Below are 21,092 nucleotides of genomic sequence, written 5' to 3'. Positions count from 1 at the left end.
AAGCATTATAAAAGGGCTTTTGTAGCACAATAGTGGAGTCCCTACCTCCAAGTCAGCATACCTGGAATCAAGTCCCAACTGTGATAATATTGAAGCGGATTGATTAAAAAATATTACGATTTGGTTTTAGTTTCCCTGGTGGTCTAGTCATTCAGCATTCAATGCTTTTGTCACCATGACCTGGGTTCACTTCCCAGAGAATACGGGTTCATGCACTCTGTGCTAGTTTATCATTGTGCTATGCTTCTTTAGTGTCATGTTTATCACATTTGCCTCCCATATGAAGCGTCACTAGTTCAAAACCAGGCACAAGCAGCAATGAGGTCTCATGTCAGGTCATGGTTTGCTGGTCCTGACTAAAACATGATGGCTATTGTGGCACAGTGGTAATGTTCTCACCTCTGTGAGAGGGTTGACTTAATAGAGGACAAAGAGTTTAGACTTTTGTTCATTAGATTTTAGATGAATAAGGGGTGACCTTATTGAAATGTACAAAATTCTGAGGGGGCTTAACAGGGCAGATGTTGAGCAGATGTTTTTGCTCATGGCAGAACCTCAAACAGGGAAGCATACTTGCAGAATAAGGAAACATTCATTTAAAAGAAATTTCTTTACTCAGAACTAGTGGAATTGTCTAAGCCAAGAGTTCTGGAGGGTGGTTCACGAAGTATTTAAAGAAGAGTTAGATAAGTTTGAAATATTGGGGAGTTGAGGACTATGAAGAGCCAGCACAAACAGGAGTTGATGCCTTGGAAAATTAGCCACGATTTTATTGAATGGTGGGACTGAGGATCTGAAAGGCCTACATCCCCAGGTCTTCTTTTCCCTCCGCCTCATTGCAGCTTTCACAATTTGCAGCACTGCATGGTAGATCTACCACTGTCTCTTTGGAATACACTAAAACACCAAAAACATTTTTTAAAAACCTTACACCTGATTTCAGCCTGCCAATTGCACAATACAACAGCTAATATACTAAATAAATTTGAGCTTCATCTGAAATATAACACTTTTTCCAAAGTGTCCCTATGAGTTGACTGCATGAGCTCTGCTCCATGGGTTGAAAATTGACTGATTGGTCAAGAATGCAGTACGATTGAGACCAGATCCAAGAGTCCATTTTCTCCAAAATGTATGGAGATTATCAGTCTTCCAAAACGGAGGACCAAAACCATCCTCAACTTTTTTTTACCAGATACAATGAAGCCTCAAAATTTAAGGGTCTTGAATCTGAAGGAAATTACTGCAGATGCTGGAATCTGTACTGAAGACAACAAATGATGGAGATCTCAGTGGGTGAGACATCATCCATAGAGAAAGCGCAAGCGAATGTTTTGAGTTGAGATGACTGCTCATCAGTGCTGAAGTGTGAAGGGAAAAATGGCAGAGGGAGAAGGAGGATTACAAATATCTACAGGACAAACAATGTTCCTGCTGTTGCCGCATATGTGCGCTCGACTCCACTTTGCAGCAACATTGATTCACCCTCTCTAAAGTGAGCCATTTCCCAGTTTCACTTCAGCTTTCACCTCATCTGTCACCGAAACAAAAGACTTTTCTGTCTTACGGACATGAAGGCATGCAAGCTCCAGCAACTTATGGATGCCAACGTCCGTCCTTAGCACCACCCGTCAGATGCAACCACTTTCTGTCCCTGAGGCCACTCCCCCCCAAACCAAGCCTTTGCTCTGTGTACACCATACCGCCTGACCTTCCCTCGGAGGCTGAATGTACTGCCCTCGGCAAAAGGGCTCAGCTTCATTACCTTACGCCCCCACCTCAATGAATTCCGGGCTTATCATGATGTTAGAGTCACAGAGTCATAGATATAGCATGGAAACAGACCCTTCGGTCCAACCCGTCCATGCCGACCAGATATTTCAACCCAATCTAGACCCACCTGCCATCACCCTGCCCGTATCCCTTCAAACCCTTCCTATTCATATACCCATCCAAATGCCTCTTAAATGTTGCAATTGTACCAGCCTCCACCACTTCCTCTGGCAGCTCATTCCATACCCATACCACACTGTGTGAAAATGTTGCCCCTTAGGTCTCTTTTATATCTTTCCCCTCTCACCCTAAACCTATGCCCTCTAGTTCTGGACTCCCCCACCCCAGGGAAAAGACTTTGCCTATTTATCCTATCCATGCCCCTCTATAAACCTGTAAACCTCTATAAAGTCACCCCTCAGCCTCCGACGCTCCAGGGAAAACAGCCCCAGCCTGTACAGCCTCTCCCTATAGCTCAAGTCCTCCAATCCTGGCAACATCCTTGTAAATCATTTTGAACCCTTACAAGTTTCGCAACATCTTTCTGATAGGAAGGAGACCAGAACTGCATGCAATATTCCAACAGTGGCCAAACCAATGTCCTGTACAGCCGCAACATGACCTCCCAGCTCCTGTACTCAATGCTCTGACCAATAAAGGAAAGCGTACCATCTTCACTATCCTATCTATCTGCGACTCCACTTTCAAGGAGCTATGAATCTGCACTCCAAGGTTTCTTTGTTCAGAAATACTCCCTAGGACCTTACCATTACGTATATAAGTCCTGCTAAGATTTGCTTTTCCAAAATGCAGCACCTCGTATTTATCTGAATTAAACTCCATCTGCCACTTCTCGGCCCTGTTGTAATCTGAGGTAACCTTCTTGGCTGTCCACTACACCTCCAATTTTGGTGTCATCTGCAAACTTACTAACTGTACCTCTTATGCTCGCATCCAAATCATTTATGTAAATGACAAAAAATAGAGGACCCAGCACCGATCCTTGAGGCACTCCACTGGTCACAGACCTCCAGTCTGAAAAACAACCCTCCGTCTTCTACCTTTGAGCCAGTTCTGTATCCAAATGGCTAGTTCTCCCTTTATTCAGAAATATCGAACCTTGCTAACCTGTCTCCAATAGGGAATCTTGTCGAACACCTTACTGAAGGCCACATAGATCACATCTACCGCCCTGCCCTCATCAATCCTCTTCGTTACTTTGTTATTTCTTCAAAAAAACTCAATCAAGCTTGTGAGCCATGATTTCCCAATCACAAAGCCATGTTGACTATCCCTAATCAGCCCTTGCCTTTCCAAATACATGTACATCCTGTCCCTCAGGATTCCCTCCAACAACTTGCCCACCACCGACATCAGGCTCACTGGTCTATAGATCCCTGGCTTGTCCTTAGTACCCTTCTTAAATAGTGGCACCACGTTAGTCAACCTCCAGTCTTCCGACACCTCACCTGTGACTATCGATGATACAAGTCTCTCAGCAAGAGGCCCAGCAATCACTTCTCTAGCTTCCCACAGAGTTCTAAGGTACATCTGATCAGGTCCTGGGGATTTATCCACCTTTATGCGTTTCAAGACATCCAGCACTTCCTCCTCTATAATATGGACATTTTGCAAGGTGTCACTATCCATTTCGCTACTTTCTATATCTTTCATATCCTTTTCCACAGTAAATACTGATGCAAAATACTTGTTTAGTATCTCCCCCATTTTCTGCAGCTCCACACAAAGGCCACCTTGTAAATCTTTGAGGGGTCCTATTCTCTCCCTAGTTATCCTTTTGTCCCTAATGTATTTGTAACTCTATTTCCCAAAGCTATCTCATGTTCCCTTTTTGCCCTTCTGATTTCCCTCTTAAGTATACTCCTACTGCCTTTATACTCTAAGGATTCACGCTATCTACCCTGTCTATACATTACATATGCTTCCTTCTTTTTCTTAACCAAAACCTCAATTTCTTTAGTCATCCAGCATTCCCTATACCTATCAGCCTTTCCTTTCACCCCAACAGGAATATACTTTCTCTGGATTCTCGTTCTCATTTCTGAAGGCTTCCCATTTTCCAGTCATCCCTTTACCTGCGAACATCTGCCTCCAATCAGCTTGCCTAATAACGTCAAAATTGGCCTTTCTCCAATTTAGAACTTGAACTTTTAGATCTGGTCTAACCTTTTCCATCACTATTTTAGATCTAATAGAATTATGGTAGCTGGTCCCAAAGTGCTCCCCCACTGACACCTCAGTCACCTGCCCTGCCTTATTTCACAAGAGTAGGTCACATTTTGCACCTTCTCGAGTAGGTACATCCACTTACTGAATCAGAAAATTGTCTTGTACACACTTAACAAATTCCTCTCCATCTAAACTTTTAACACTATGGCAGTACCAGTCTATGTTTGGAAAGTTAAAATCCCCTACCATAACCACCCTATTATTCTTACAGATGGCCGAGATCTCCTCTCAATTTTGTTTCTCAATTTCCCTCTGACTATTAGGGGGTCTATAATACAATCCCAATAAGGTGATCATTCCTTTCTTATTTTTCAGTTCCACCCAAATAACTTCCCTGGATGTATTTCGAGAAATATCCTCCCTCAGCACAACTGTAATACCATCCCTTATCAAACATGCCACTCCCTCTCCTCTCCTGCCTCCCTTTCTATCCTTCCTGTAGCAATTGTATCCTGGAACATTAAGCTGCCAGTCCTGCCCATCCTTGAGCCATGTTTCTGTAACTGCTATGATATACCAGTCCCATGTTCCTAACCATGCCCTGAGTTCATCTGCCTTCCCTGTTAGGCCCCTTGCATTGAAATAAATGCAGTTTAATTTATTAGTCCTAGCTTGTCCCTGCCTGCCCCGACTGTTTAACTCACTTCTGTTCTCAACTGCACCAGTCAGGCTGATCTCTTTCCTCACTATTTCCCTGGGTCCCAGCTCCCCACATTACTAGTTTAAATCCTCCTGAGCAGCTCTAGCAAATCTCCCTGCCAGTATATTAGTCCCCTTCCAATTTAGGTGCAAACTGTCCTTCTTGTACTGGTCACTTCTACCCCAAAAGAGTTCCAATGGTCCAAAAATGTGAATCCTTCTCCAATATACCAGCTCCTCAGCCATGCTCTATCCTCCTATTCCTGCCCTCACTAGCTCGTAACACCGGGAGTAATCCAGATATTACTACTCTTGAGAAACTCCTTTTTAAATTCCTGCCTCACTCACTGTAATCTCCCTTCAGACTCTCAACAGTTTTCCTTCCTATGTCGTTGGTTCATATGTGAACAATGACCTCTTGCTGGCCCTCTCCCCGTTGGAGAACATTCTGCACCCTCTCTGAGACATCCTTGATCCCGGCACCAGGAAAGCAACATACCATTCTGATTTTTCGCTGCTAGCCACAGAAACGTCTGTCTGCACCTCGGACTAGAGTATCCCCTAACACAATTGACCTCTTGGAACCCGGCGTACCCTTCATTGCATTAGTGCCAGTCTCCATACCAGAAACCTGGCTGTTCGTGCTACGATCCCCGGAGAATCCATCACCCCCTACATTTTCCAAAACAGCATACTTGTTTGAAATGGGGATAGCCACAGAAGACTCCTGCACTAGCTGCCTACCTCTCTTACCTTTCCTGGAGTTAACCCATCTATGTGACTGTATCTGAGAACCCCCACCCCGCCAACCCTTCCTATAACTGCCATCCATCACAGACTGTTGCTGTTGCAAATTCCTCATTGCTTCAAACTGTCTCTCTCTAACCAATCCATTCGATCTGATAAGATTCACAACCAACAGCATTTATTGCAGATATAATCCACAGTAACCCTTAAACTCTCTTTAAACTCCCACATCTGACAAGAAGCACATATCACTCTACTAAAGGTTATTTTTGCGCCTTCACAATCTACAGACCTAGAAAATAACATTGTCTTATTCCTCTACAAATCACTGCCCCAGGTTAAATTAAGAGTTATGGCTTACATTTTAAGTTTAATCAAGAGACATATCTCCAAAAACATATAATCAAGAACGAACCCACTCTACTCACTACTGCAGACTTTCTGTAGGTCCCACTTAAAAACACCTGATGAACCACCACAACCACCTGATGAAGGAGCAGCACTCCGAATGCTAGTGCTTCCGATTAAACCCGTTGGACTATAACCTGGTGTTGAGATTTTCAACTTTGTACACCCCAGTCCAACACCAGCATCTCCAAATCACCACTGAAAAACAATACACTTATCTGCTTCTGTGCTGTGAACTTCACCCAACCAGTTCCTCCAAGGTCAGTTGTGAATTTCACTGTTTGTTAATTTTCCCAGACGCACTCAAATGTTTAGCGATACATGAATTCAAACAGCAAAGGCAATAACTGTGCAGGCTCACTGCTGTGTCAGTTTCTTTCTCTCTCTCCTGCACTGACCTCACCATGTGCTTCATTTGTCTGTTCTTCTCCCTTTTAAAACTGCTGTTGTTTTGACTTTTTTTCCCCAAAGTTCCGAAACAATGCAACAGCATATAAAACAGTAAATGCTGCTCCTGGTATTCGAGGAAATCACCTCCAACACCTAAAATACCTCAAAAAAGGTGCAGCTGTTACAGCCAGAAAATTTTCCCGTCTTAGATTACCCAGAATCCTGTAAGAAATTAACTGTTTTGCAGGGAATGTTTCTTCCTGGACACCCTAGACTAATCCACAACCACCACCACCCATCCCTCCTCTTCACGGCATCTTCCCACGTAACTCCTGAAGATGCAAAACCTGCCTCTTCACCTCGTCCCTGTTCACCATCCAAGGGTCTAATCTCTTTCCAGATCATCGAGTCAGAGAGATGTACAGCAAAATAGACTTTCAGTCCAACGTGTCCATGCCGACCAGATATTCCAACCCAATCCAGTCCCACCTGCTACCACCCGGTCCATATCTCTCCAAATCCTTCCTATTCATATACCCATCCAGATGCCTTTTAAATTGTACTAGCCTCCACCACTTCCTCTGGCAGCTCATTTCATGCTTGCATGCAATTCTGTTGCCCTTCCTATCGGAAAGATGTTGCGAAACCTGAAAGGGTTCAGAAAACATTTACAAGAATGTTGCCAGGGTTGGAGGATTTGAGCTATGGGGACAGGTTGAATAGGCTAGGACTGTTTTCCCTGGCGCGTTGGAGGCTGAGGGGTGACCTTATAGAGGTTTATAAAGTCATGAGGGGCATGGATAGGATAAGCAGACAGTCTTTTCCCTGGGGTGGGGGAGTCCAGAACGAGACAGCATAGGTTTAGGGTGAAGCAGCATTTCACTTATACCTCCTCCAATCTTATATACTGTATTCACTGCTCCCAGTGTGGTCTGCTCTACATTGGAGAAACCAAGTGCAGACTGTGTGACCACTTTGCAGGACACTTCCGGCCTCTGCGCAAGCAGGATCCCGACCTTGCTGTAGCCGGTCATTTTGACAAAGCATCTTGCTCGCATGCCCATGTCTGTCCTCTGCATGGTACATAGTTCCAGCGAATCACAGCACAAACTGGAGGAACATCTTATCTGCAGACTCTACACGTTACAGCCTTCGGGACTTAACATTGAGTTCAACACCTTTAAATTGCGAACACTTCCTCCATTTCTTTTAGCTTGTTATCATGCCCTCCCCTTCCCTCATCCACGTTCTATCCTTTCAAGTCTGACAGGAGACACAGCATTGTTATGCTATTCTCACATTCCAATCACTTAAGCTGAACTATCAACATCTTTTCTTTACTGACACCCTACACCACTAACCCCAGCAACTCCCTCCAGCCCCCAACTACAGCATAAATGCTGTCCCCATCCCTATACTTGAAACATTAGCTTGCTCTCTCTCCATGGATATTGTCTAATCTGCTGCAATCTCCAGCATTCATTGTCTTTTATTTATGCCTAATTCGAAGTGGTCATCAGGATGTGATTTGCTTATTTCCTGGCTGAGGGGTTTCATATTTTACTGCCATCTATTTATTTCCTCAATGGAGTAGGATCATATCCTGATCCTGGATCTATGTTGGCAACTTGAACAGAAAATAAAATGGTTGTTGCATGGCTGGAGTACCTGGTAAACCCCTTGAAACTGGGGGTTAGGACCTACATACTGTCTTCCGCCACATGTGAGGATTGCTAATGTTTGAGGTGTTTTTACTTGTGCTAATGAGAATCATTTAATTGAAGCTTTCTTTCATTCAATTATAAGTGGCTGTTCACTAAAAAGACCATGACTCTAAAACAGACATACATGACGTTTGGAGTAAACAGTAACAGCATGCAGCAGTGATACTGCATGATCATATACCTTTGCAATGACTGAGTCTGAGTGAAAGAACAATTTCTGGTCAAACAAGTTCTGCCTATTCCAAACAACCACTGTTTCCTTTGGGTATATTCCTTATCCAGGGCCTTCCTGGAGTACTGGGGACCAGGACAATGAAGTAGTTGCGCTCCATCCCCACGCACATGCCCAGATTCCCCTTAGAAGCACTTTCATTGTCACCGTGCCTGAGAGGGGATCTCAACAAGTGCAAGTGCAGCTCATTCATATTCCGCAGGAGGGCATGAGAAGCAAATTGCATGAGGCATTGTACAATTTGTCAATGCACAGTCAGATCTCGAAGGAGCCAATCCAGGTCTTGCAGCCAACAAAATTAGGGGGCTTTTCTCCATTGCCTCCTCTTTCTCTTTCAGTGCGGGCACCGAGTGGTTTTTTTTACATTTGTCTGTTGCAGAATAATCCAGGAGGGCAGTGTCTGCATTGTTGGGTGGCCATAACCCCTGCCAGAGTTGCCTATCCCACCGCAGCCATCATGGTAGTTCATTGCTGCAGACAAGAGAAAGGAGGATTTCAGAGTCTGGCTCAGGAAAAATACGACAAGAGTGAATGGTCTTCAACTCCATGTTTAGTTCTTAAACAACTCAAATTTACTCATGAATCCGATGCTGGTGGACGAGCTTGGCCCGGATTACTCTGCTCAGAGCCATGGAGTCTCACTCCGTCACACATTCAACTTTCAGCTGCCACCACCATTGGAGATTATTAGTATCTCATGAGTACTCTCAATGTTCTAGTCGAGTTGAGCTGCAAATTCTGGTTGGATATACTCCTGGAGGTTTGAGGAAGTGATATTCTATGCCACAGATCACAATCTCAGGTCATATTGTTTTTACAAGAGTTAAGTTTTTTCATAAAGGTGAGGTATCTTCACTTGTGCTTTTGCCCAAGGAGTTCTTGTGAGAAATCAAAGAAAGGCCACCTGAGAGCAATGAACAGGGCAAACCGTTCTCATCATCATCATTTCCCCTGCCCCAAAACGTATATGCTCTTTTCCACCCCAGTCCTTGAGATTACCATCACCACCCAGGAGCATCCCATCAACCCTAGGCCTGCAGTATGTCGGGAGATATTTTAATCCAGCAGCTATAGTACCTGAGAAACCACACTTTCTCTCAGCTATAAAGGCAAACATTGAATCCCTCAGATAGATACTTCTGCCACTAAACAGTGAAACTGCAAAAGATAAATAGGCCTCTTTTCTCACCCAATGTTGAATGGTCTTAAATGTAAACTCAGCGTTATAGGCTGCAACAGATCTGCGCCACTGAAGGCTATCTATAGCTTGTAATTTATTGTGGTTTCAACAAATGGTTTCTATCTATTACAAAATAATCTCTTTGGGACTGTCTGTAAGTTCAAAGTTTGTGAGAAGATTTGTAGCTTGGGTGCTCATTGCTGTGATTCTGTTCGCCGAGCTGGAAGTTTTTGTTGCAAACGTTTCGTCCCCTGTCTAGGTGACATCCTCAGTGCTTGGGAGCCTCCTGTGAAGCGCTTCTGTGGTGTTTCCTCCAGCATTTATAGTGGCCTGTCCCTGCCGCTTCCGGTTGTCAGTTTCAGCTGTCCGCTGTAGTGGCCGGTATATTGGGTCCAGGTCGATGTGTTTGTTGATGGAGTTTGTGGATGAGTGCCATGCTTCTAGGAATTCCCTGGCTGTTCTTTGTTTCCCTTGCCCTATAATGGTAGTGCTGTCCCAGTCAAATTCATGTTGCTTGTCGTCTGTGTGTGTGGCTACTAGGGATAGCTAGTCATGGCATTTCGTGGCTAGTTGATGTTCGTGGATGCGGATTGTTAGCTGTCTTCCTGTTTATCCTGTATAGTGTTTTGTGCAGTCCTTGCATGGGATTTTGTACACTACATTAGTTTTGCTCATGCTGGGTATCGGGTCCTTTGTTCTGGTGAGTTGTTGTCTGAGAGTGGCTGTTGGTTTGTGTGCTGTTATATGTCCTAGTGGTCGCAGTAGTCTGGCTGTCATTTCGGAGATGTTCTTGATGTATGGTAGTGTGGCTAGTCCTTTGGGTTGCGGCATGTCCTCGTTGTGTTGTCTTTCCCTTAGGCATCTGTTGATGAAATTGCGAGGATATCCGTTTTTGGCGAATACCTTGTATAGGTGTTCCTCTTCCTCTTTTTGCAGTTCTGGTGTGCTGCAGTGTGTTGTGGACCTTTTGAATAGTGTCTTAATGCAACTTCGTTTGTGTGTATTGGGGTGGTTGCTTTCATCGTTCAGGATTTGGTCTGTGTGTGTGGCTTTCCTGTGTACCTTAGTGGTGAATTCTCCGTTTGGTGTTCTCTGTACCCTCACGTCTAGGAATGGGAGTTGGTTGTCCTTTTCTTCCTCTCTCGTGAATCGGATTCCTGAGAGTGTGGAGTTGATGATCCAGTGTGTGTTCTCTATTTCCGTGTTTTTAATGATTACAAAGGTGTCATCAACGTATCTGACCCAGAGTTTGGGTTGAATTTGTGGTAAGACTGTTCTAACCTTTGCATTACTGCTTCTGCTATGAGTCCCCGAGATCGGTGAGCCCGTGGGCGTTCCGTTGATTTGTTCGTATATCTGGTTGTTGAATGTGAAGTGTGTTGTGAGGCACAAGTCCAGTAGTTTAAGTATGCCGTCTTTGTTGATGGGTTCAACGCCCTGTTGTCTGTTATGTCTGTTCAGCAGGTTGGCTATTGTTTCTCTGGCTAGGGCTTTGTCAATAGAGGTGAACAGTGCCGTTACGTCGAATGAGACCATGGTTTCTTCCTTGTCTATGTGTATATTTCTGATGATGTCCAAGAATTCCTGTGTTGATTGTGTAGAGTGTCTGGATCCACTGATCAGGTGTTTCAGTTTCTGCTGTAGTTCTTTAGCCAGTTTGTGTGATTGTGTCCCTGGTAGTGATACTATGGGCCTGAGTGGGATGTCTGGTTTGTGCACTTTAGGTAGTCCATAGAATCTGGGGGTGTTGTTGCTTTCAGGTTTCATTCTTTGTAGGTCCGACCTGGTTATCTGTCCGTTTTTTTGTAGGTTCCTCAGTGTGTTGTTTATCCTATTGGTGAGCTGTGGGGTGGGGTCAAACTCCCTCTTTTGGTAGGTGTTGGTATCTGCAAGTAGTTGTTGTGCTTTTTGGACTGACAATGGACTGACAGAAGAGACACAACAAACAGTGAGACAAAGTATCGTACCCCTGATAACAAGGAAAAGACAAACACATCACCTCAACACCAAGGAGAGGGAAGCACTAAAATCACTAAGAAACGATAAGAACATAATCATACTACCAGCAGACAAAGGCAGAATGACGGTCATCCTGGACAAAGCAGAGTACATCCAAAAAGCAGAACAAACAAACAGTCTTACCACAAATTCAACCCAAACTCTGGGTCAGATACGTTGATGACAACTTCGTAATCATTAAAAACACAGAAATAGAGAAAACACACCAGATCATCAACTCCACATTCACAGGAATCCGATTCACGAGAGAGGAAGAAAAGGACAACCAACTCCCATTCCTAGACGTGAGGGTACAGAGAACACCAAACGGAGAATTCACCACTAAGGTACACAGGAAAGCCACACACACAGACCAAGTCCTGAACGATGAAAGCAACCACCCCAATACACACAAATGAAGTCGCATCAAGACACTATTCAAAAAGGGCCACAACACACTGCAGCACACCAGAACTGCAAAAAGAGGAAGAGGAACACCTATACAAGGTATTCGCCAAAAACGGATATCCTCGCAATTTCATCAACAGATGCCTAAGGGAAAGACAACACAACGAGGACATGCCGCAACCCAAAGGACTAGCCACACTACCATACATCAAGAACATCTCCGAAATGACAGCCAGACTACTGCGACCACTAGGACTTATAACAGCACACAAACCAACACCACTCTCAGACAACAACTCACCAGAACAAAGGACCCGATACCCAGCATGAGCAAAACTAATGTAGTGTACAAAATCCCATGCAAGGACTGCACAAAACACTATATAGGATAAACAGGGAGACAGCTAACAATCCGCATCCACGAACATCAACTAGCCACGAAACGCCACGACCAGCTATCCCTAGTAGCCACACACGCAGACGACAAGCAACATGAATTTGACTGGGACAACACTACCATTATAGGGCAAGGGAAACAAAGAACAGCCAGGGAATTCCTAGAAGCATGGCACTCATCCACAAACTCCTCAACAAACACATCGACCTGGACCCAATATACCGGCCACTACAGCGGACAGCTGAAACTGACAACCGGAAGCGGCAGGGACAGGCCACTATAAATGCTGGAGGAAACACCACAGAAGCGCTTCACAGGAGGCTCCCAAGCACTGAGGATGTCACCTAGACAGGGGACGAAACGTTTGCAACAAAAACTTCCAGCTCGGCGAACAGAACCACAGCAACTGTCTGTAAGTGTCCATTTGTGCAAGTTCAACTTTGTTTAATGCAGCACCACAATCTATGCAAATTCAAAAATTCTGCAGAGAATATTTTACACCACCTTTATCAGAATTTCATCAAATTGTTCCTTTGCATCAAGTACTCCAAAAGTCAATACAATAACCCAGGTTCAAAAGTATCTAGTATACGAGGAAACCTGTGATTTGAAACACTGCATTAAGTGCAAATTATGGCATTATACACTGAATTATATTTAAGTTTGATCACCTAGATTAAAAAGATGTATTGCTCAATGGGAAGGGGAAGCAGTCTTATAACTAATACTATAATCATCATGACACCAATTATATGGACTGAAACTCTGACTTTACAGATGTTAAGGTTAAGACAATATACAAAATTTTACAAACTTGTCTTCAGTAAAAAGTCATATACGCCACTTAAGTCTGAGAAGACAATTGTTAGAATGTACAGTCAACATGGAACTTTATTTCCCTTCCTAAAAGCTCTCAATTGTCTCAACAAAACAGATTAAAGCAGGCAGAATGGAAGTGCAAAAATGAACACACTATTCTTTCTTTGATGTTCATTTATTTGAATACCAACTTGCATTTGCATTGTGTTTTAAATCCAAAAAAAATCGAATGGGTGTCCAAACATCAAGTGGAAAGATACCAAATTGGAGAAAGGAAAGGCTGCACAAGTTAGAAATTGACAAAGAGAGTGGACGAAGTTTGGATGGCAGGAGAAGGCCATACAGAATCAGAAATGGATGCACAAAAGATTGGACTACAATTGTAAAATCGAGAAGGACTGGGAATGGGGAAACAACATAGGGTAGCAACAACAGTAAAGACAGCAAAGCTGCATAAACGGAGATGCTCAGCACAGAGAAAGGAAAGTAATTGGGACTGCAAACAGTTTGTTAAACTCTAGACAGTAGCAGAATGAGAAAAAGAATAAATATCAAGGAGATATTTAATTAGAGCAAGCTATGACGTAAAGTCTGGATGCTCGTAAGCAGTCTGACAGCAAAGACATCAAGGCTAGGCCCTCTGATGATGAAATATTAGAGTTGGGAAGCAGTCAGCATACACGGGGAAAATGAACGACACAGGTCCAGAAAGTTCAATGTCCGGAGAGTCATTTCTGTTGCGTGGACTGATCTTGTATACAGAAATTCAAATGCAGATGACTCAAAGATAATCACGCAAGCAACTGAAATTTCCAACTGGCAATTCCCTGGCATCCACTTTGGAAAAATCCCCTCAACTCACAGCTTTTTGTACGTTCCAGCTCGCTTGAGCTTAATAATCAAGAAAGGAAATTTAGAGGGTAAGTACTTACCGTAACACCTAAGAAACTAATAAACTGAACCCCTCCCTCTAACTGCATTTCCCCAACTGCAAAAATATTGCTCCTCTACTACTATTACCCTTTTGTCTTTTACTCGAGTACATTCACCATCTGTTCCACTCGGTCCTTATCTCCCTTAGTTAACAGCATAATAACCATCATTTTCCAGCCTCTTCAATTCCAAAGAAGAGTCACTGGACATGAAACGTTAACCGTTTCTCTGCAAATACTGCCAGATGTACTAGGTTTTTCCAGCACTTCTAGCTTTATTTCAGATTTCCAGTATATGCAGATTTTGGTTTTAAAGGAAGACAAACCATACAAAATATTAAATCCAAGTGTCTGTTTCTGTTATGCAAAGCAACAGGAGAGGCACAGTAACATTCTTGCCAAGTCTAATCTGCATTAAGTGATAGAAGGCTCGTGGAAAGAACAACAGTAACACAAAAATTACGAAATGAAGCTGGGAAAACAAGAAACTATTTAATTAGACAGTGGGATAATGGATTGGGGATTGGAAAGATAGAAAGTTGAGAGAGCTCTTGTATTATGCAAAAGGATGAATTAATAATCTTGTAAAAGGACCTTGTCAGTATTTCCTGTAGTATGATAGATTATTCCATTCAATCTAGGGAATTCAAGGATTCGAAGTGTCAGCGTTTATGAAGATTTGAGGAGAAGAAGTTGGTGATGGTAGACTAGAAAAGTACATCAAGAGGTTTGTTGTTAGAGTGGCAATGGTTAATATTTAGGGAATTAATGCACGGTTTTCAAAATCATACATTCCTTTCAGAAAAAGAGCGCTATGGCTAACAAGGGAATTTAACAGTGGGTTTGCAAAGGAAAAAGCTTAAAACTCCCCACAATGTGTAATCCTGAAGACTTAAAGTTTTAGAATTTAGCAAAGGAGAACCAATAAATTGATAAAGTGAATTGAATATGAATGTAAAATAGCAAGAAAGAAAATGATTCTAAAAGTTTCTCCAGGCATGCAAAATATAAGAGATTAGTAAGGCAAATGTGGGTTCAATTCAGGCAAGTACTGGAAAATTTATAAGAAAGAGAAAAATGGCAGAGAAGCCAAATTATTACTGTTTCTGTTTTCAGAGGAAGATAATTATTTCATGGAGACTTATTAAAATCCATAGAAATTAATATCAGTAATAAAGTTGCATTAAGGCCAGCTGTTTGAGACTGAGATGCGGAGGAACACGCTCACTCAGGTGATCAATCTGTGCAAGCCCCTATCCCAGAGGGTTGTGAAGCTCAATCATTAAATTTAAGACTAAAATTATTTGGAGCTACCAATAATATCAAGGGACATTGGGACAGCAAGTGAATGTGGCATTGAAGTCAATGATCAGCCATGATTGAGAATATTGGAGCAGATCAAAGACACTATTTCATACACAGAGAGAGTGAGAGAGGGAGGGAGCGAGCGAGAGCAAGAGAGCGAGCGCGAGAGCGAGAGCGAGACAGACAGACACAGAGGTGTGTGTGTGTTGGGGGGGGAGCAAGTGGTTGGTGGGAGGGCAAGAGGGGTAACAAAACAAACAATAATATAAAAGTTCATTAATGAACAAAGACAAACAGTGCTGAACATGCTGCATAGGCTAATGGAAAATGCAGGCACAAACTTAAACCCACAAACTAGTTAAAGGACTAAAAGACACAGGGAAACAGCTCTGTGGCAGGAAAATGATAAGAGTACAGAAGACTCATATGATCGAATGAAGTGAATTACGTTTTGCTGCTCCTATATTCTTGTCCGATTAAATGATTTGTTTCATTAGCAGAAGTCAATTGTGGGCACAGAAGTAGTACAAAACTATAAACTAAAATGAGTCAGCTGACATTTTTGGAAGAAACAGATGATACTTTGAATGAAGGTGCAACAAAAAGCAAGAATTAGGATACAAGCAGGGGAATTTTGGATGAGTTGAAACTTATGGATGGTGCAAGGCTATACAGGGCAGCCTCAATTATCCAAACGACACGAACAGGGAGTAATTTGCTCGGATAATCGAAAGTTTGGATAATCGAGTTTACCCAAGCATCGAGACCTTGAGATCTTGTTCAGATAATCCAAAATTCTGATCATCGACGTTTGGATATCAGTGTACAGAGCAACTTCGATTAAGAAAGTTATGAAACAAATCAAATCTGGATATCGCAAAAAAGCACTGACGAGGACTTCAGTAGTTGAGCTAAGACAAAAGCAAAGACAAGTGATGTCCCAGAGGTGGAAGTATTCTTCTCTCCACGTGCTGGTTAACCTTCTCCATCTGTTCAATGTTTTCAATTTTAGATTTTCAATATTTGCAACTACAGTTTTAAGACAAGCTTAAGAGACAAGATAAAATGGGCTCAGTGCAATGCCCTCCATAAGGGCATTGTCAGTCAAATTACAGCACATGAATTGTAGTGGTTCCAGAAAAGAGCACACCACCACCTTTTCAAGGGCAACTAAGGACTGGCAATAAATGCTGGTCAGCTAGTGATGCCAAAATCTCATGAGAGGTGAAATTTTAAAAAAGCTATTCCATTCACTAGAAAGACTACTTGCCTGTAACTTAAATGAATTGAGATTTATAAAATCACAATCAAGTATGGCAAGGCTAATAAGGTTATATATAACTGCATTACTGGAGTCAGCCGTTTTGTTAGGTAATGATGAAAGCTAAGATTTTTTTTTCCTGAAGTATATATTTCAGTTTGATGCATAAAAATGGGATGTCATCTTAATCTGCATCCAATACTCTACAATGTTTGCATCAATCATGACCTAGCTTTTTCTACACAGACGACAGGATGTGGTTAGCTTCATGGGGTCTTCTTGTTACCAAGAAAATACTTCTTTTGAGTTCGTGGAAAGGCACATGAAACAGTTATTATGCTGATTTTCTAGGCAAAATACATTCAGCAAATGTGCACTGGGAGTTAAAAAAAAAGTGACTAAGATTAACTTAACTTACTTTTTAACTAATCCAATTTGATCAGTGGGTAGATCAATAAATTAGAAAAGTTAGTACTGTATTTCCTAAATGTTGTACTCTCTTTCATTACCAAAATAATTGTAAGAAACCACGTTTTAAAACAAAAAGTCATTCGCAGGATGTGGGACTCATTGGCAAAGCATGTATTTTTGCCTATTTTTAAACTTGCCCTCAAAAAGATGACAAAGTCACCTTCTGAATCTACTGAAAGTCATTTAGTAAAGGTACACTCACAGCACTGTTAAAGACTTCCAGGAATTTGCGCCAGTGACATTGCAGAAATGGACATATATTTCCAAGACAGAATACTGGTTGATTCCGAAGGTGTAATTATAATGCTTGGATTTCCCATTTGCTTGCTGCTTAGGTTGTAGACGTAGTGGATTCTAGCAGTGCTGTTGAGGATTCCCTGATGAGTTGGTGCAATGCATTTTAAAAGGCATTCATGGTGCGTTGGCTAGCAATGGAGGGTGCGAACGTCTCAGACAATGAATGGATTGCCAAACAAGTGGGGTTGCTTTTAAGTGGATGTTGTGAAGCTTCTTGTGATGTTGCAAGTTACACCTATCCAGGCAAGCAAGGATTATCCAACTCTGGAATTATCCTTCAAAGAGAGAAAGGCTCTATAGAGAAAGGAAGAGAAGAGTCATCCATCACAGGCTATCAAATCTCTGCTGTGTTCTTGAAACTATCATAGGTCTGTGGTTGGTTCTGTTAAGTTTCTTGTCAATAGTGATCCAGTATGGTATTTTGGTATGATGCCCATGTACCAACCACTGGTAGCTTGTGGTTGGGTAGAGTGCTGTCATCAATCTTTCTTCTTTTGGTAGTTTAAGTGGAGGGTAGACCATGAATAAGTTTCAGCAAATGAGAATTAGATAGCAAGATAAAGTTCACTATGTAACAGAAACAAAATAACCTTGTTAACTATTACTAACACAAGTTAAAAATATGTACGCCTCCATCAGTAAATTGTGCTAAAGGTCAGCTGATTTTCCAACCAGAGACTGAGAGACATCAGACTGGGCACAGTCAGCACAGCTCAAAGATTCACACATTCAGAACACATTACGTAGCACCAAAAATATTAATTCTGGGTGACTGTGTAGAGTTTTGAAAATTGCAACGTGCAATTTATCTATTTAAGGTTACATCACTAATGTAACCAACAAAGGCAGTCTGGAATGAAAATAAAATAATCCATGCCTTAATAGTGTACACAATTCAGATCCTGAATGCTCCTTATTGAATATTTTCAATTTCTTCCAAAGAACTTCACAATGGCAAAGATGAAGAAAGTATCGGGCAGAAAGTACAACTTTTAGACAGTCATTGTTTATGTTGGGAGCAAAGCAACTTACACTGGAAATTTAGCAGGGAATATGTTCAGGTTGTAATTGTTATTAAACAGAAAGGCATTTTAGTTCAGGGTTAACAAGAGGAAGGCCTACATTTTGTACACACAAACTAGATTGGTTGGCTAATTAATTCTGCTCAATGATAAAATCTGATCATTATTTGTAAGTTTATCTTTCAAAGGAATGCAGCCCCGTTGTCTTTGATCAGAAGAAAAGAATATCTACATTCAATCTATTACTTACAGATAAGCATTTACAGCCATCATATGAATTCCTATGCTGTCAAAACTGATTATATTTCAAAAGGCACAAAGGTATTAGATTTTACAACAATAAGATAATAAAGGAAAAGGCCTGACCTCTCCTTTGGAGATGGCAAATTGGAAGATATTCTTGAAACTCTTACACCTGAGAAAAACCTAGAACTGAACAAGATTTGCACTAACTTATTCCACGCCCAAAGCAAAATATAATGTACCGAATGTTCCAAGGAATGGCAATCACACATGGACTATCACTCTACTCCTTTATACTTAGTCTCCCCCGGAATTCTGCGTTTCTGGCCTTAACTTCTAATTCGGATCTAGAAAACCATGGAGCACAACTGCGCTGTGAGTCTTCAAAGAAGTGAAGGGTTAGCTCTGGAAACCAAATCGTGCACCTTTATTTTTAAACAACAGTAACTGCCTTATTCAGGGAGTGAAAGATCCCATTGGCATGTTACAAGTTACAGAGAAAATTTAATTTGTGTGGTTAAGTGGATGAAGGAGTAGGATAGATCAGGTGTGGGGGTTAGTCACGTGTGGGGAGATAATAGAAAGGTTAGAGTAAAAACGGTCCTCAGTTAGTCACAATAATCCAGGAGATTAGAACATAAGAAACAGAAGCAGCCAGAGGTCTACTGAGCCCTCAAGCCTGCTCCACCATTCAACAAGACAAGGCCTATCCACCCCAGGCAACATATGTGCCAGCTGATATCTTACAATCCCCTGATGTTTCAAAAATTATATTTAGATTAGATTACTTATGGTGTGGAAACAGGCCTTTTGGCCCAACAGGTCCACACTAACCCTCTGAAGAGCAACCCACCCAGAGCCATTCCCCTACATTTACCCCTTCACCTAACACTACGGGCAATTTAGCATGGCCAATTCACCTAATCTGCACATTTTTGGACTGTGGGAGGAAACTGGAGCACCCGGAGGAAACCCACGCAGACACAGGGAGAATGTGCAAACTCCACACAGACAGTTGCCTGAGGCGGGAATTGAACCCATCTCTATGGCACTGTGAGGCAGCAGTGCTAACCACTTTCTCTTTAATTCCTTTCAGTGATTTAGGAAATTAAAATCTACTCAAAAAAACACTTATTCTGAATAACTATTCACACAATTAAGTCTGAACCTTCCAAAGTCTCTAAACCTAACTTAGAAATGTGGATTATTTTGGAGGAGTCTATATGCAAAGCAATTGCACATTGGAAGTTTAAACTTCTGGGCTGTTAATGTACAGTACGCCACAACCTCTGATGAGTCCTGTAGCACATATGTTGGAGTATGTCCAATCTTCAACTGTGAAGACCAGACAATCTGGGCCAAATAATTGTTTTCTGGTGTATTACGTAACAAACAAAAAAAGAGAAGTGACCAATATTGTATGCAATTGGTAACCAAATGTGACTTTGATTATGTAGAACATGACAAACAAAAAATTCAAAATACAAATACTTGACTTAAAAGCAAAGTACTACAAATACTGGAGATCTGAAACAAAAATAAAGTGCTGGAAAAACTCAGCAGCACTTGTGTGAGTAACTCACCTCCAAACTCCCTAAAGCCTATCCACCACGTACAAGGTACAAGTCAGGAAGTGTGATGGAATATGCTGCCTGGATCAGCGCATCTCCAACAACATTCAAGGGTGACACCATCAAGGACAAAACAACCTGCTTGATTGGCATCGCATCCACAAACATGCAATCACTCCACCATCAATGCTCAGTAGAAACAGTGTGTACTATTGACAAGATGCACTGCAGAAATTTGACAAAGAAATTACACAGCTCCTTCCAACCCATAACCAATTCCATTTAGAACGATGAGGGCAGCAGGTATGTGGGAACATAATCACCTGCAAGCTCCCCTCCAAACCACTCACCATCCTGACTTGGAAGCATATCTTGGCTCCTCCAGTGTCACTGCCTAAAAATCCTGAAATTTCTTCCCTAATGGCATCATGGGTCAAACTACAGCATGTTGACTTTAGTGGTTCAAGGCAGCAGCATGCCATCACCTTCTGAAGGACAACTAGGGATGAGCAATAAATGCTGGCCCAGCCAGCAACACCCACATCCTACGAATTAAAAAACGGAATCCAATGTGACTTCTGAATTGAAGTGCTGAAAAACAAATCACTTTGGACTCACAATGCTGTTAAATAATCAAAGGCTGTCTATCTCGTCAACTATGCCAAAACAAATTTGAGAAAAAGAAACTTAGAGCTGGAGTTAGCAATTAGATTAGATTAGATTACTTTACAGTGTAAAGTAATCGGCCCAACAAGTCCACACCGACCCGCCGAAGCGCAAACCACCCATACCCCTACATTTACCCCTTACCTAAAACTACGGACCATTTAGCCTGGCCAATTCATCTGACCTGCACATCTTTGGACTGTGGGAGGAAACCGGAGCACCCGGAGGAAACCCACGCAGACATGGGGAGAATGTGCAAACTCCACACAGTCAGATTGAACCCGGGTCTCTGGCGCTGTGAGGCAGCAGTGCTAACCACTGTGCCACCGTGCCGCCCACAGATACAATGCAGAAATTCA

The 21,092-nt window shown here is 42.2% G+C and overlaps 1 protein-coding gene and 1 pseudogene across 1 annotated transcript in view; both read right to left on the bottom strand.

The window, feature by feature from the left end:
• The window catches only part of foxk2b (forkhead box K2b), a 138,890-nt gene that overhangs the window by 105,275 nt on the left and 12,523 nt on the right, over positions 1-21,092 (bottom strand). The gene's annotated exons all lie outside the window — the stretch shown is intronic.
• Positions 8,041-8,914, bottom strand: LOC148145292 (ufm1-specific protease 1-like; annotated as a pseudogene).

This window comes from Chiloscyllium plagiosum, unplaced genomic scaffold (assembly GCF_037043375.1).
Source record: "Chiloscyllium plagiosum isolate Xiang-an unplaced genomic scaffold, Cpla_swu_hap1 HiC_scaffold_25, whole genome shotgun sequence".
NCBI lineage: Eukaryota > Metazoa > Chordata > Chondrichthyes > Orectolobiformes > Hemiscylliidae > Chiloscyllium > Chiloscyllium plagiosum.
This window is presented reverse-complemented; position numbering and strand designations above follow the sequence as displayed.